This window comes from Trachurus trachurus (genome assembly GCF_905171665.1).
Source record: "Trachurus trachurus genome assembly, chromosome: 17".
In the NCBI taxonomy this organism is placed as follows: domain Eukaryota; kingdom Metazoa; phylum Chordata; class Actinopteri; order Carangiformes; family Carangidae; genus Trachurus; species Trachurus trachurus.
In genome coordinates this window covers 8,435,371-8,447,500 of record NC_139900.1, presented here as the reverse complement: position 1 = coordinate 8,447,500, position 12,130 = coordinate 8,435,371, and the positions used below count along the sequence as shown (strand labels likewise).

The following is a 12,130-nucleotide window of genomic DNA, read 5'->3' as shown; positions in this document are numbered from 1 at the left end:
TGCAACTGCCTCTCCTTCCCTCTTCATCTCCTCCTCCTCCTTCTTGAAAAACTGGACCGGGGTCCTCTGAACACTTGAGGTTTTATCACCACTCTGTATTATATCTGCATGCCACCTCCTACATTCGGCTTATAGAACAAATCATCTCGCAGCGGTCAGAACATGAACTTGAAAAAACCAAACAAACAATGGTACTCAGCTGGTTCTTCCCTTGACTAATGGATATAACATGTGAAGGCTGAAACGGCCTTTGAACACATCTCCATTGACACAGTTGTACAGTGTTTTATGTGTGTGCATGTGGACGGGTGGGGTTTAAATGGGTGGGTGGATGGATGAATGGATTTACTGACAATATACTGTATTGTACAAATAGTAAATATAAGTACATTATGCCTGGAGTGTTAACAATGAGAGGGAGAAATCACTATGTGGTGATAATTGTGTAACCAACATGTGAGGGGATAAAGAAATGAACTGAGGCTGTGGAGGTTTACCTGTGAATCAGGTAGATGGAAGATTGTGAATGTAAAGAAAATGCTGTTGGCTTTATCAGACTGGAATAAAGGCCTCTGGTAAGAGGAGATATTCTTTATGTTGGTTTCATATTCATTTGTTTATTTAGTGTAACGCTGTACTAGCTCCACATTTTCACACATTTTCAGTGTGACACAAGCACCATGATCACATGACTTTTCTACTTCTGGCTAATAATCAATACACAAAACTGAAAGGTTTAACTTGTATTATAACAGATGAGGTGCAAGATAAGATAAGAAGACTTTATTGTCCAATGGTTTAAAAACACAGTGGAAATTTGCCTGAGGCTGAGGTTCACTTTAATAAATCTTTAATAGCCAGTGATTGTTGGCAAATTGCACCATCAGATTTAAATAATCAATCACTAGAGCTTAAATATCATTATTCAACACTGAAGTAATGTGAGTGGAGGAGAGGTGTCCATAAACTAACTGTTAATTGGCTGTATTGTCTTTGGTACAAGGCCACTGTGAATGAATCACAGCTGTACAACAGTAGCACCTCACTGTAAATTATGTTGTCATTATTATAATGGATACATTTCATATCCATACCTTTCACATACAGGCTATAATCTATTTGCAGCTAGAAAAAACATGTTTTTATTTTTTTTAAATATGATTTTTGATTTTTTTTTTTTTTTAGGATCAAAGATAAAGTCACCAACTGACAAGACAAAATCACAGTCAATATTCACAGGGTGGCAAAGATGTTTTATCACCTTTAACAACGAATTCAGACAATAATTCACCCTTCTCAAAAATAAAAAGTTATATTCATAAAAAGAAAAAACATAACTTCTTGTGAACCATTAAAAAAAAAAAAAAGTATTGTATTGTTGTCTTGTATTGTTTATATTTTTTTTGTTTTCATGTTCTATTTTCAAAAAATAAAGAATCAAACAACGTACGTCATACGTAAAGCCGAGCTACCCCCGTACGTAAGTTACGTAAGTTACGTCAAGGTCCCACAATTTCCGGCGGCAGGTATCCTGAGGTACCCAGCCAAACGGGTGTTGGTGTTTACAGCTCCAGAGAGGAGGAAGCAGCTGAACCGTGAATTAACGAAACGAAAAGATGAAAATAAAACCAGAGAGGATTTATCAAACAGCAGCAAACAGGTAAACTTGTGTTTTCTCCTCCAACTGTGAGGTCAGCGAATATTAACGGTTACCTGCTAACGGTCAGATGCTGCTAGCTGCTAGCTGTTAGCTGTTAGCTCACAGCACCTCTCTCTTTTCTTACTAACTGAGTCTGGAAGTTTCTCTGTGTCCTGCTCATCAGACTCTTCCTGTTGTGGCTGTTTGTGTGGCTTCTTTATTCACCAATCATTTGTTACGTTTGTGAAAACAGCAATGGCCAGAGCGGAAACAGAGGCGGTGATGGTAGTAACGTTACAGAATCATAACGGTTTTTGCTCGAGAACGATTTGAATTTGGCGCCTTCTAACAGGAGCACGTGTCCAGACTCCTCGTCTAAAAACAGGATGGTTATTTACTCTCTGAGTCAGTCCAGGTTTAGTAGTGTCATGCAAAAGTTTGGGCAGTGGGCACCCTGGGTCAAAGTTTCTGTTAATGTGAACAGTTCAGCAAGTGGAAGATTAAATGATCTCCAAAAGACATAAAGTTTACAGATGACACATTACCTTTACATTTTAAACAATATAATTTATTTTATTTTTTTTACATTTTCAAATTGCCAGAAAAGGAAAAGGGCCTGCAGCGGAAAAGGGCCTGCAGCAGCAAAGGTTTGGGCCCCCTGCATACCGTAGTTAGTAGCTAGTAGCCCCACCTTTGTAAACTATCACAGCGTGTAAATAGTAAATATCTTGTCTGATACCTTGGTCAAAGTTATCTGAGAGCTCAAGTCTCCTGGGTTTCCCATTCTTTTGCAGGCTGCAAAAACAAGTAAAAAACAAAAATCAGACAATGATATTGCTTAAAATATTGTTTCATGTTTAACTTTATGTCTTTATTGATATGATTTCTATTGATCTCCTGAGAGGGATTCTGGGTAACGTGGATGCACATCTAAAATATTCAGCCAAGCCACAGCATCAACAGTAATTTATATTATATTTAAATGGGTTTACTAACATGGCTCACAGCTTATATTTACAGAGGAGGCTGTGGGTGTGCACTGCTTTCAGAGTTGGAGTTAAGTGATTAAAAAGAAGCAGTTGTTTTGTTTTCATGTCACACAGTTCTGGCATCACTAACATACTGAATCAGTTTCTTAATATCAAACCTACAGAAGTCAATTGTCATGAGAAACAACTCACAATCTCAGAGCGTGTGGATCAGTTATGATTTTATTTTTTAGAGAAACTGTAGTAAATCATCTTTATCCTTAAATTTTGAGGTGGACAAGAAAGTAAGTGTAGTTTGAATTTACTTCAGTCTCATCATAACTTTTTAAACTATGCACTTAATGAATCATTTGTGATATTTAGACCTGCTACCATTAACTGATTGGTTGATTTAAAGAAATCCCATCTTTCTCTTTTCTGATAATTGGACCTTTTTTTTTCACCAATCATTTGATGGTTCTCGCTTCTTAAAGGTGACAATGCTTTTCTTTTGTCATCCATCACATTGAACAGAGCGCTTTTTGGATGTTGGACTGTTGTTTCAGACAGAACAAGACATTTGAAGACACAACCTTAAGTAGGATGTTTCACTATCCTCTCACACTTAATACACCAAATGACAATAATCAGTATTGTGTGCCTTTGACATGATTACATGCTGTTTTGTCTGTGAACCTGCTGTGGTCTTATAAAGAGGCTGTATGTGACCTGATCCAGCAAAATGAGTCACAGTGACCCAAATTTCAAAATTGAGATTTTGGTATCAACAAGCTTTAAAATGATACCCTAGTCAAAGTCAAAGATTGGATGGTTTTCAACATGGCCATTTGAATTATGGTCTTCCACTCTCTTTTTCCAATTGAAAATCTGAGAAAATTGCGTTAAACAATATAGAACGCCTCTCGTTTAAAGGCCAGCGGACTCTGGCGCCTGTTCCTGTACCACGTGATTACACGCACCCTATACGGTCCCCTGTTGTCATAGAGGCGCCATTCAATGACCCTCGGAAAGCAGATAATTTAACGATTCAGATGCTGTTTACAGCTCGTCTCTATCATAAACAGTTCAGAAGTTATTTAATGTTGTGCTCGTCTTTAGAGGGGTAAAAGTTGCAAGTCAACATTAATTGTCGTTAAATACAACAACATGCAGCAAAGAGGGAGAACAGTTCCTTTAATGGTATAAAGTGATTTCTTTAACCTCGAGAATCACTTTCACATTTTAAGGATGCGGAGCAAAACCAATATATACACAAACTTTAAATGTAAGGCTTTAAACAGATCCAAACATCACACAACAACTTTAAAGAGGCGATTACATCAAAGGCGAAGCATAAAGTCAGATTTTTGTGATGCAGGTGGTTGAGAAGGCAGCGGTATTGTGGCTCATGGATTTAACACCTTTGATGCCCGGTCTAGGTTAAACCTTGATAATGGATTATTTTATCAGAGAGCAGCTGATGTAAGAAGGAAGTATTCAGCATGCATGGAGCATGGGTTTTCTTTTATTCTGCCATGGAAATATTTTCTATTTTTGAGAAATTTCCCGACAGTTTGACCGTTTGAAATGTTGTTTTCTGGCCTCTGGTTTCACATCGGACCGCTCTGAGGCATCAAACACTAAATCTGCCCTTCAACTATCCAACTATTTTAATCTCACCTAAACTAGACGAGTATTAGAAGTGCAGGTATTTGTCCAAACTAGTGTGTAGAGGTTTAGATAACTTATTTAGAAGATGTATTCTGTGAAACTGAAAACTACAAAAGCATTATCAAGACAGGAAGGTCTCTGTTGCACAAAGCTAAATGCTGTTATCTAAAAGCCCTGCACACATCCAGGAAAGAGTTTTGCTGAGCTGGCATGTTCTGTTTTTTCTAAGGACTGTCCTAATTTAAATTGCTCCAGTTACAGAGTTACACCTGAGAAACGAGGTCAGGACCAGAACTGTTCCCCCTCCACTCCTCACTGACTCAATTCTGGATTACCACTTGAAAACGGCATTTTCTTTATCTCTTTAACCTGACTGTCGTTTATTCCTGTTAGGTATGTCATTTTCTACACCTCGACCAAATGATGACATGATGTTAGCTCGCTAGACACAGTCCGCAATCAGATATCAGAAAGTTTTAAAGAGGAACTATAAGATTTCACCTTAACTATGCTACATACATTACCTTAATTAACCAGCTCCAGAGTCCTAGTGCTGGTTAAATCAATGACTTGTAACTAGTTCCAGGGAGAATGGAGGCTGTCTGCCTTCCACCTAGCGTCTCTTGGCTGAAAACCAACCTCACACTAGGGCTGCCCCCGAACAAAGATTTTTTTGGTCGACCAGTATATATATACATATACTGCGACCAAACGGCCAATGAAATTTAGGTCAACTAATGGCTTTGAGGTTGACTAATGTTTAATCGACTATTTGGGGGCAGCTCAACCTTGTAAGAGCCTTTGACCCGGTGTCCCAGCTCTCGTCTCTGCGGCACCGCGACAGAAACGCGCCCCGTAACCTGTAATCTCTTGTTTATGACAGATAAGACTACACAAATATACACAACATAACATCGTAACATCATGAAATATAATGTTATGTCCCGCTCCATGGATGGCTTTCTCTCCATACATTGAAAACAAATGCACGTGGAGGAGAGGAGGGTTATTAAAAAAGTGGATAAGAGACAAGACTTAGGCCCAATCCCATTTCACCCCTTGGCCCTACCACTTACCCCTACCCCTCCGTTTTGCGCGTTCACGTGTAGGGGTAGGGGTGTCCCAATCCCCGTTAGGACAGAGGGGTAGGGGGAAGTGGTAGGGCTACATAGCCCTCCAAACGGAGATTTTTCAGAGGCACACTCCAAACGGAGGGGTATGAAAATTTCCCAGAATGCATCTTGCGGCAGCCGGCAGCGGTGGCTGTAAAACGAAAAGCTGTTTTATTTCTCACTGTAGCGCGGTTATTACGTCACTTTATTAAGTTTTAATATTTTTTCTTGCGAGAAAGTAACTATTTAGGTCCCAAATGTGCGGTTAGTTTATCCAAATGACGACGGGTTAGAAGTTTGCTCCGACGATTTTTCGGAGAAGTGAAGCTCCAGGAGGAGCGGCTCCTCACAGAGGCAGCAGCCGGTCTGCAGCGCTGCTCCACCGGCCAAATTACGTTCTCGTCCCGGTCCCGCCGGGAGAGAAGGCGTCGTTAATTAACTTATCCGTGGGTTTTTAGAGGTTTACCACCAGCATGTTAAATTCTTTTCAGCATTTAAATGTTGGTCTCATTGATGAAATCTGACAATTGTGGCAGTAGCATTAGTTTATTTGGATTAAAAGTTATGCTTCATGTACCAGTCAGGCAGCGCTGCCTCTGGCTCTGTGTACAGAAATCACCACATTTACATCAGTAAATAAATGTTTTACAATGAACCGATCAGTCTGCATTAAGTTTTATCTTATTTTATTAAGTTATATGGAACACGCTATTTGATTTCTGGCAAAAGCTCGCCGCATCAGCTTACGTAAAAGCCAGTGAGACTACGTGATGACGTATGTGATTGTTGAAGGGGTGTCCCAATTCGGAGGGGTTGACTTTCTACCCCTACCCCTTGTAGCTCCGTTTCAAGGGGCGAGGGGCAAGGGGTAGGGGAAGGGGTAGGGGTAAAAAAGAGAAATGGGATTGGGCCTTAGTCATAGTTACCCTTTTAATTTACATAATCACATGGAGGTTGTACAGGAAATCTGCAGTTTGTCATGATCAATTAAAATCTCATAAAATAGTGAAAAATGCCCAGACAAAGGTCATAACCAACAGTCCAAATGACATAGATATTCAATTAACAATCAACAGCCTTCATACTAAAACCGACAAAAACAGTTCAATATAGATGTTCAGAGAGGATCAGACATCATGGAAACATATTTTTGATGGTACAACAAGCTGAGCAGAGATTCCTGCTCCTCAGTGAGGATGACCTTGCAGTACGGCCTCTGAATGCCAAACGGCTCCTTTTTAAAAGTTAATATCAATAATACTTTGTGAACTTGTGCCGAACAGAGCTAGCAGATTTTAATTTTTTTCTGTTAACATTGAAATTACATGGTAGCTACTGCTGCTGCTGTCGCTCCTCCACAGAGAGGACACGGCGGTGGCGGTGGCGCCCGAGGAGCCTTTGGCCCCCTCGGCTCAGCATCCGCTCCACTTCACCCTCGGCCCCTTTGTGGCTCCTGCTGATAAGGCCAAGCTAATATCTGGTTAGTCACCGGCTGCATGGAAAATGATAAGCGGCGTTGGGGCCGAGCTGCTGCTGCTGCTGCTGCCGCCGCTGTCCAGACCGTCAGGACAATGGAAACTGAAATTTAGCCTTTAAAAAATGTAGTGGACTTTTTGATCTGTCGACAACAACGTTTTGCCTTCACCTGTTTTTAAAAAATATTATTGTAGCACTACTACGTATGTTTGTGCAGAACATATAACATATATATGAAATTAAATCCATGTTATAATGAACTACTACATAATAATGACGTTATTAAGATGCACATGTGGCAGATCCAAGGCTGAAGCGCTCTCAAATATATATGTAAACGCTCTCAGGGAGACTGCAATGGAAAAATAAATCGGGGCCATAACTGAGGATTTAATTTTTATGATTAGTTTGTGGAATAACTGATTAATTGCCTTTGAGAGCCCAAGGTGCTGTCCTGTTTGTTTATTCCAACAACAAAAAGCCCAAAAGTAGATTTCATAATGAAACAAAAACAGAGAAAAACAACAATTATTAACAGTGAAGCAACCAGCGTCTAAGGTCGCCTTCTCAAAATAGATGTTTAGTTTTTCGGTTAATTAACTGTTGTCTAACTAAGAAGACAAAAGTTTTGGTACTAATATAAATTAAGGAGATTGTTACTGATGCATTAAATTTGTAAAAGGGACAATTAAGATAAAGTGGAATCCATAGTGTGAGTGATACTTTGGGTTTCTTCTCACTCAGTGCTCCGTATTAATACTGGACAGGAAATTATTCAATCAATGCAAATATTTCATTGGTTATTCCACCAAACTTCACCAAGTCTGGTCACTTTACCTCCGTTTCACTAACTCTCCTCCCGGCCATGTGCATTTTTTTTTACAACAAAGCCAACGAGAAATCAATCAATGGAGCGATACATAACGTTATTTATCATATACGATGTTACCATGTGTATATTTGTGTAGTCTTATCTGTCATAAACAAGAGATTACGGGTCGGAGGCTCTGATCTTACCAGGTTGGTTTTCAGTCAAGAGACGCTCCATTCTCCCTGGAACTAGTTACTAGTCATTGATTTAACCAGCACTAGTTCTCTGAAGCTGCTTCATTAAGGTAAAAATCCTGCATAGTTCCTCTTTAAGTCCATGTTTACAAGTTGAAACATAAATTAAAGTTTGATTAGATGCAGGAGGAGGAAATCCAACAACCAGACCCGGTCCCTCTAGAGGAGGGGAACGGGTCTGGCAGGGAAACAGGAAGATAATGCACCAGACAGCCAGGAAGTTAATGGAGATGGGCAGGTACAAACACTCTGAGGTGTTTATGGGACTGGTGACAACAGGTGGGTGGGCGGGGGAACAGTCAGGTGACTGCAGGGTGGGGAGGCAGCAGTACTTGGTGATAATGCAACAAAAAAAGCGAGTGGATAACAAATGAAAGAGCGAATAAACTGTGACAGCCGTACCTCCACATCCAATTTGGTTCAATTTAATGGCCGAGTGTTTTCTTAACAAGATGTCTGAGTGTCTGTTGCATTAATTAATACAATGTTTCCACATTAATTAATTGTTTCATTAAACAGAGCTGACGGCCTCAGAAAGAAAGGACGAGACGTCGACCGGCTGAGGATCGATGGAGAGACATGAGGAGCAGACACTGACAGGTCAACACACACACACACACACAGTCTTTTATATCATCACATAGCGAGGCCATGTTTGAGTGTGTGTGTGTGTGTGTGTGTGCGTGTGGCCACCTCTGAGGAACTCCTCTTCCAACTGCACATGCAGATCCAGACAGGAGCTCCTCTGTGGCTGCAGCTACCAGCTCTGCATGGTAATCAGTATCACACCGCTCCTTCTGCAACTTTAACACACTCACACACTCACTTAGAGGCCGACGGGCTTCGTCTCTGACTCCTGCTAGCAGCTCTGCATGATGATTATGTTTCCCTGCAGACATCCCGTGTTGCCAGCGCTGGCACACACACACACACACACACACACACACACACACACACCCCTCTGCTCTTAACCCCAGACTGAATACGGGAACAGCCAGGTGGGCCGAGCCGAGCGAGTCGACGTGTGTAGTTGACACTCTGAGGCTCCAGTGAATGGAAACCAGAGACTTAACATGCTGCACCGACGCTTCGCCCCCGTGTGGAGCTCTGCTGTTTTTCAAAAGTTTTGGTTTGGTGAGTGGATGTGATATGAAAACTGGTTGACACGGCACAGCAGCACTGAAATATCACTTTCCCAGGCCGTGGTGGGAGAGTTTTACAAATATTGAAAGTGCAGCATTTGCTGTGTGCAGAGCTGGTTGTGAATGAATGGAAAGAGAGTGAGCGGTAAAAAAGGAAAAATATGCAGCAGCAGGGGCTGGAAGACGAGTGAAGTTCAAGTTTGTATCGCAGCAGTCTCAGGACGGTTTTATAACAACATGTAAAATATTTCTCCATTAAAGCAGATATCAGCTTCACGGCCGTTTCGGCTAATGCTGCGTTCAAGGCAGGCTTTTGAAACCGTAAGTTACAGCTTCAAGTCACAACTACGACTTGGTAGCGTTCCAGGTAACCCGTAGCTCGTGTTTTTACCATCCTGTTGTCTGTGAAAGTTCCCTATAACGGCCACTCGTAACTTCCGACCCGTGAACTCGTACCAGATCGAACTGGTATGACTTCACAGGAAGGAAAAACACAAAGTACGAGTTTCTTTGAACGCACCATGAGTTAGCAGCCCCCGCCCTTGTCAGGCATCAATTGGTCCTCGTGCTACGTCACCACATTCACGCGCATCCCTTGGCTGCACACACAGCCCTTCATGCCGTTCTCTCTCCTCATTGGATAACACTTGTATCCCACAAGGAAAATTTTCTCCTCGGGTTACAGCAGAGCAGAGTGACGGAGAGACTCGTGTTTAGGCTGAAATACTTCATGTAAGTGATTGCTGACGGAAAATAGGACTATTTAGGACTTATATTAACAAAAACATTCCACTGATATCTGCTTTAATATTAAAGCCACCCCTCATTTCATTTATTAGTTTATTTCATAGGGACAGTGCACCACTAATCAACAGAGTTAAAAGAAAAACTGTAAGTGGGCCAGAGTTAGCCAACAAGGCTAGTTTTCGTCCGTTGTCCCTGGCCAGATGTTAAAGGCAACCTAAAAGCCAAAAAAAGGGGCAACAATTAAGTACTTTCAAAACATAACTTGCTCAACATAACTCAACTGTTCATAAACAATGTTTTGACATGTGGGAAATCAGACGTGGAGCTGCTCATCCCTCTGTACCGGCTATTGCTGCACAATTAATCTTATTTTCATCGTCATCGCGCTTTTCAACGTGCACGATAAACACATCGCAAAAAGTTGCCTGAAATGTGATGAGTATTTACAGACGCAGCAAAACTAATCTAAAAGCTGGTTGCTGGTTGACCTGTTGCTGCTCGGTGCGAACCAGACAGTCTCCACGTTACAGAACGGTGTCGGACCGGTTTGATCATCTCCTCAGCTGATGAGATCTTTTTGTTCCTCCGTCTTTTGTCAGAAGAACCTGTGACTTTCACATTAGACTTGGAAATGAATGTAGCTGTTTGGTGGTGAACGTGTGCATGTGAAGGAGGCTGGAGTGGGTGATGTAGTGCACAGTGTGTTGAGTTCGATCTTCTACCAAGTGTCAGGGTTTTATTTCTTTTTACTTTGTCTTTAGTCTTTCCTTAAACTTAACCAAGTGTTTTTTTTTATTGTTTTTTTGCTGTATTTGATATCACGTGACGACAACAGCACACACTTTTAGCTTTACTTTTACAAAAGTGAACAGAGTGAGAGAACGGGACGAGAACATGAAGCCTTGTGGAGAAAGTAATTCTTCCTACTATGAATATTTCATGTGTAATATTATACCAGTCCTCTATTGTTGTTGTTGTTGTTGTTGTTGTGTCTGGGCTAAGACTTGTGTTGTAATTGCTTTCCTGCAGCTACACTTAGTTTTCCTAAGTAAGTATTTTGTTTTATTTTTTGTAGATGTCAAGTTCACACAGGAGCTTGTCTTATTTTAATGTGATGTTTGTCCCAAATATCATCATCATCATCATGTCTGAATAACTTATTCTAATGATTTGAACCAGGTGGTTTTTATTTTAAACATAGAGCCGTCAGAAATCATCTGGAACAGTCAGGTTTGTTTTGTTTTTTTTGTTTGTTTTTTTAAGGAAGACACAGACAAACGTTTCCCTTTGTGTTGAAATCCAGCAGCCACAGCTTTCTCTCAGGCCGCAGAGCTCTCGGCTGGTTCCTGTCGGCTTCATCGGGCTGTGAGAGAAGTCTCTATTAAGATCGACCTGAGTGACAAGAGCTTCAGGTGGCAAACGATCCCTCTCTGTCTCTGTCTCCCTCTGTTGGGTTCGGTCGTCTGGACTGGCAAGAAAAACACCAGCAAAATAAAACATGCTGTATGTATGTACTTTACTTTTTTTTTTTTTTTATCACAGGCAGGACTGAAGTCAAGAGTGACCTCTTATCAGTCAGAATGAGCTGGAAACACTTCCTGCCCAGATTATCCCCCTGTATCTGCTCCTGTGGCAGAAAAGCCAGAGTGATATCCACTGCTGTTTTCAAGAGGAAGTCACAAGGTCGTATATTTCCCAGAAAAAAATTACCTTAAAAAACAGTATTTTCAGGAAGTTGAATTGAAGAGGAACATTGTTGTAAGCTGTCGGAGAGTGAATCTCTGTCAGGGTTGGGGTCTCAACAGAGGAACAGTTCGGCTTTTAATGAAGAAAAAGTGTGGGGTCAGTGGGTGGTTACAGTACGTTACTTTTTGTTACTTTTAACGGTGCTAACCTTAGGTGTAGCAGTAGTTAAAGCAGAAGTGAGTGATCCGGTCGTTTTCGCTAATGCTGCGTTCCAGGCAGGCTTTTGAAATCGTAAATTACAGCTTCAAGTCACAACTTACGACTTTGTAGCGTTCCAGGCAACCCACTCGTGTTTTTCCGACCTGTTTTACCGGTGAAAGTCACTATAACGGCCACTCGTAACTTCCGACCGGTGAACTCGTACCAGATCGAACTGGTACCACTTCACGGTCGGAAAAATACGAGTTTCCTTGAACGCACCATAACAGTCCTCGTCGCTACGTCACCACATTCACGGCGTTCCTTGGCTGCACACACAGCCCTGCATGCCGTTCTCTCTCCTCATTGGATAAAAACTGTAGGATACGATAAATGTTTTCTCTTCGGCTCAGAGCAGAGCAGAGG

The 12,130-nt window shown here is 41.3% G+C and overlaps 1 protein-coding gene across 6 annotated transcripts in view; it reads left to right on the top strand.

Annotated features, from left to right (window-relative positions):
* LOC311000281 (rho GTPase-activating protein 12-like) overlaps window positions 1-565 on the top strand; it is a 92,096-nt gene extending 91,531 nt beyond the window's left edge. For all 6 annotated transcript variants that reach the window (XM_083990956.1, XM_083990955.1, XM_083990954.1 and 3 more), the window contains one exon: window positions 1-565. This exon is cut by the window's left edge and continues 1,068 nt beyond it. The gene's annotated coding sequence lies outside the window, so the exon portion shown is untranslated.
* The last annotated feature ends 11,565 nt before the right edge of the window (window positions 566-12,130 follow it).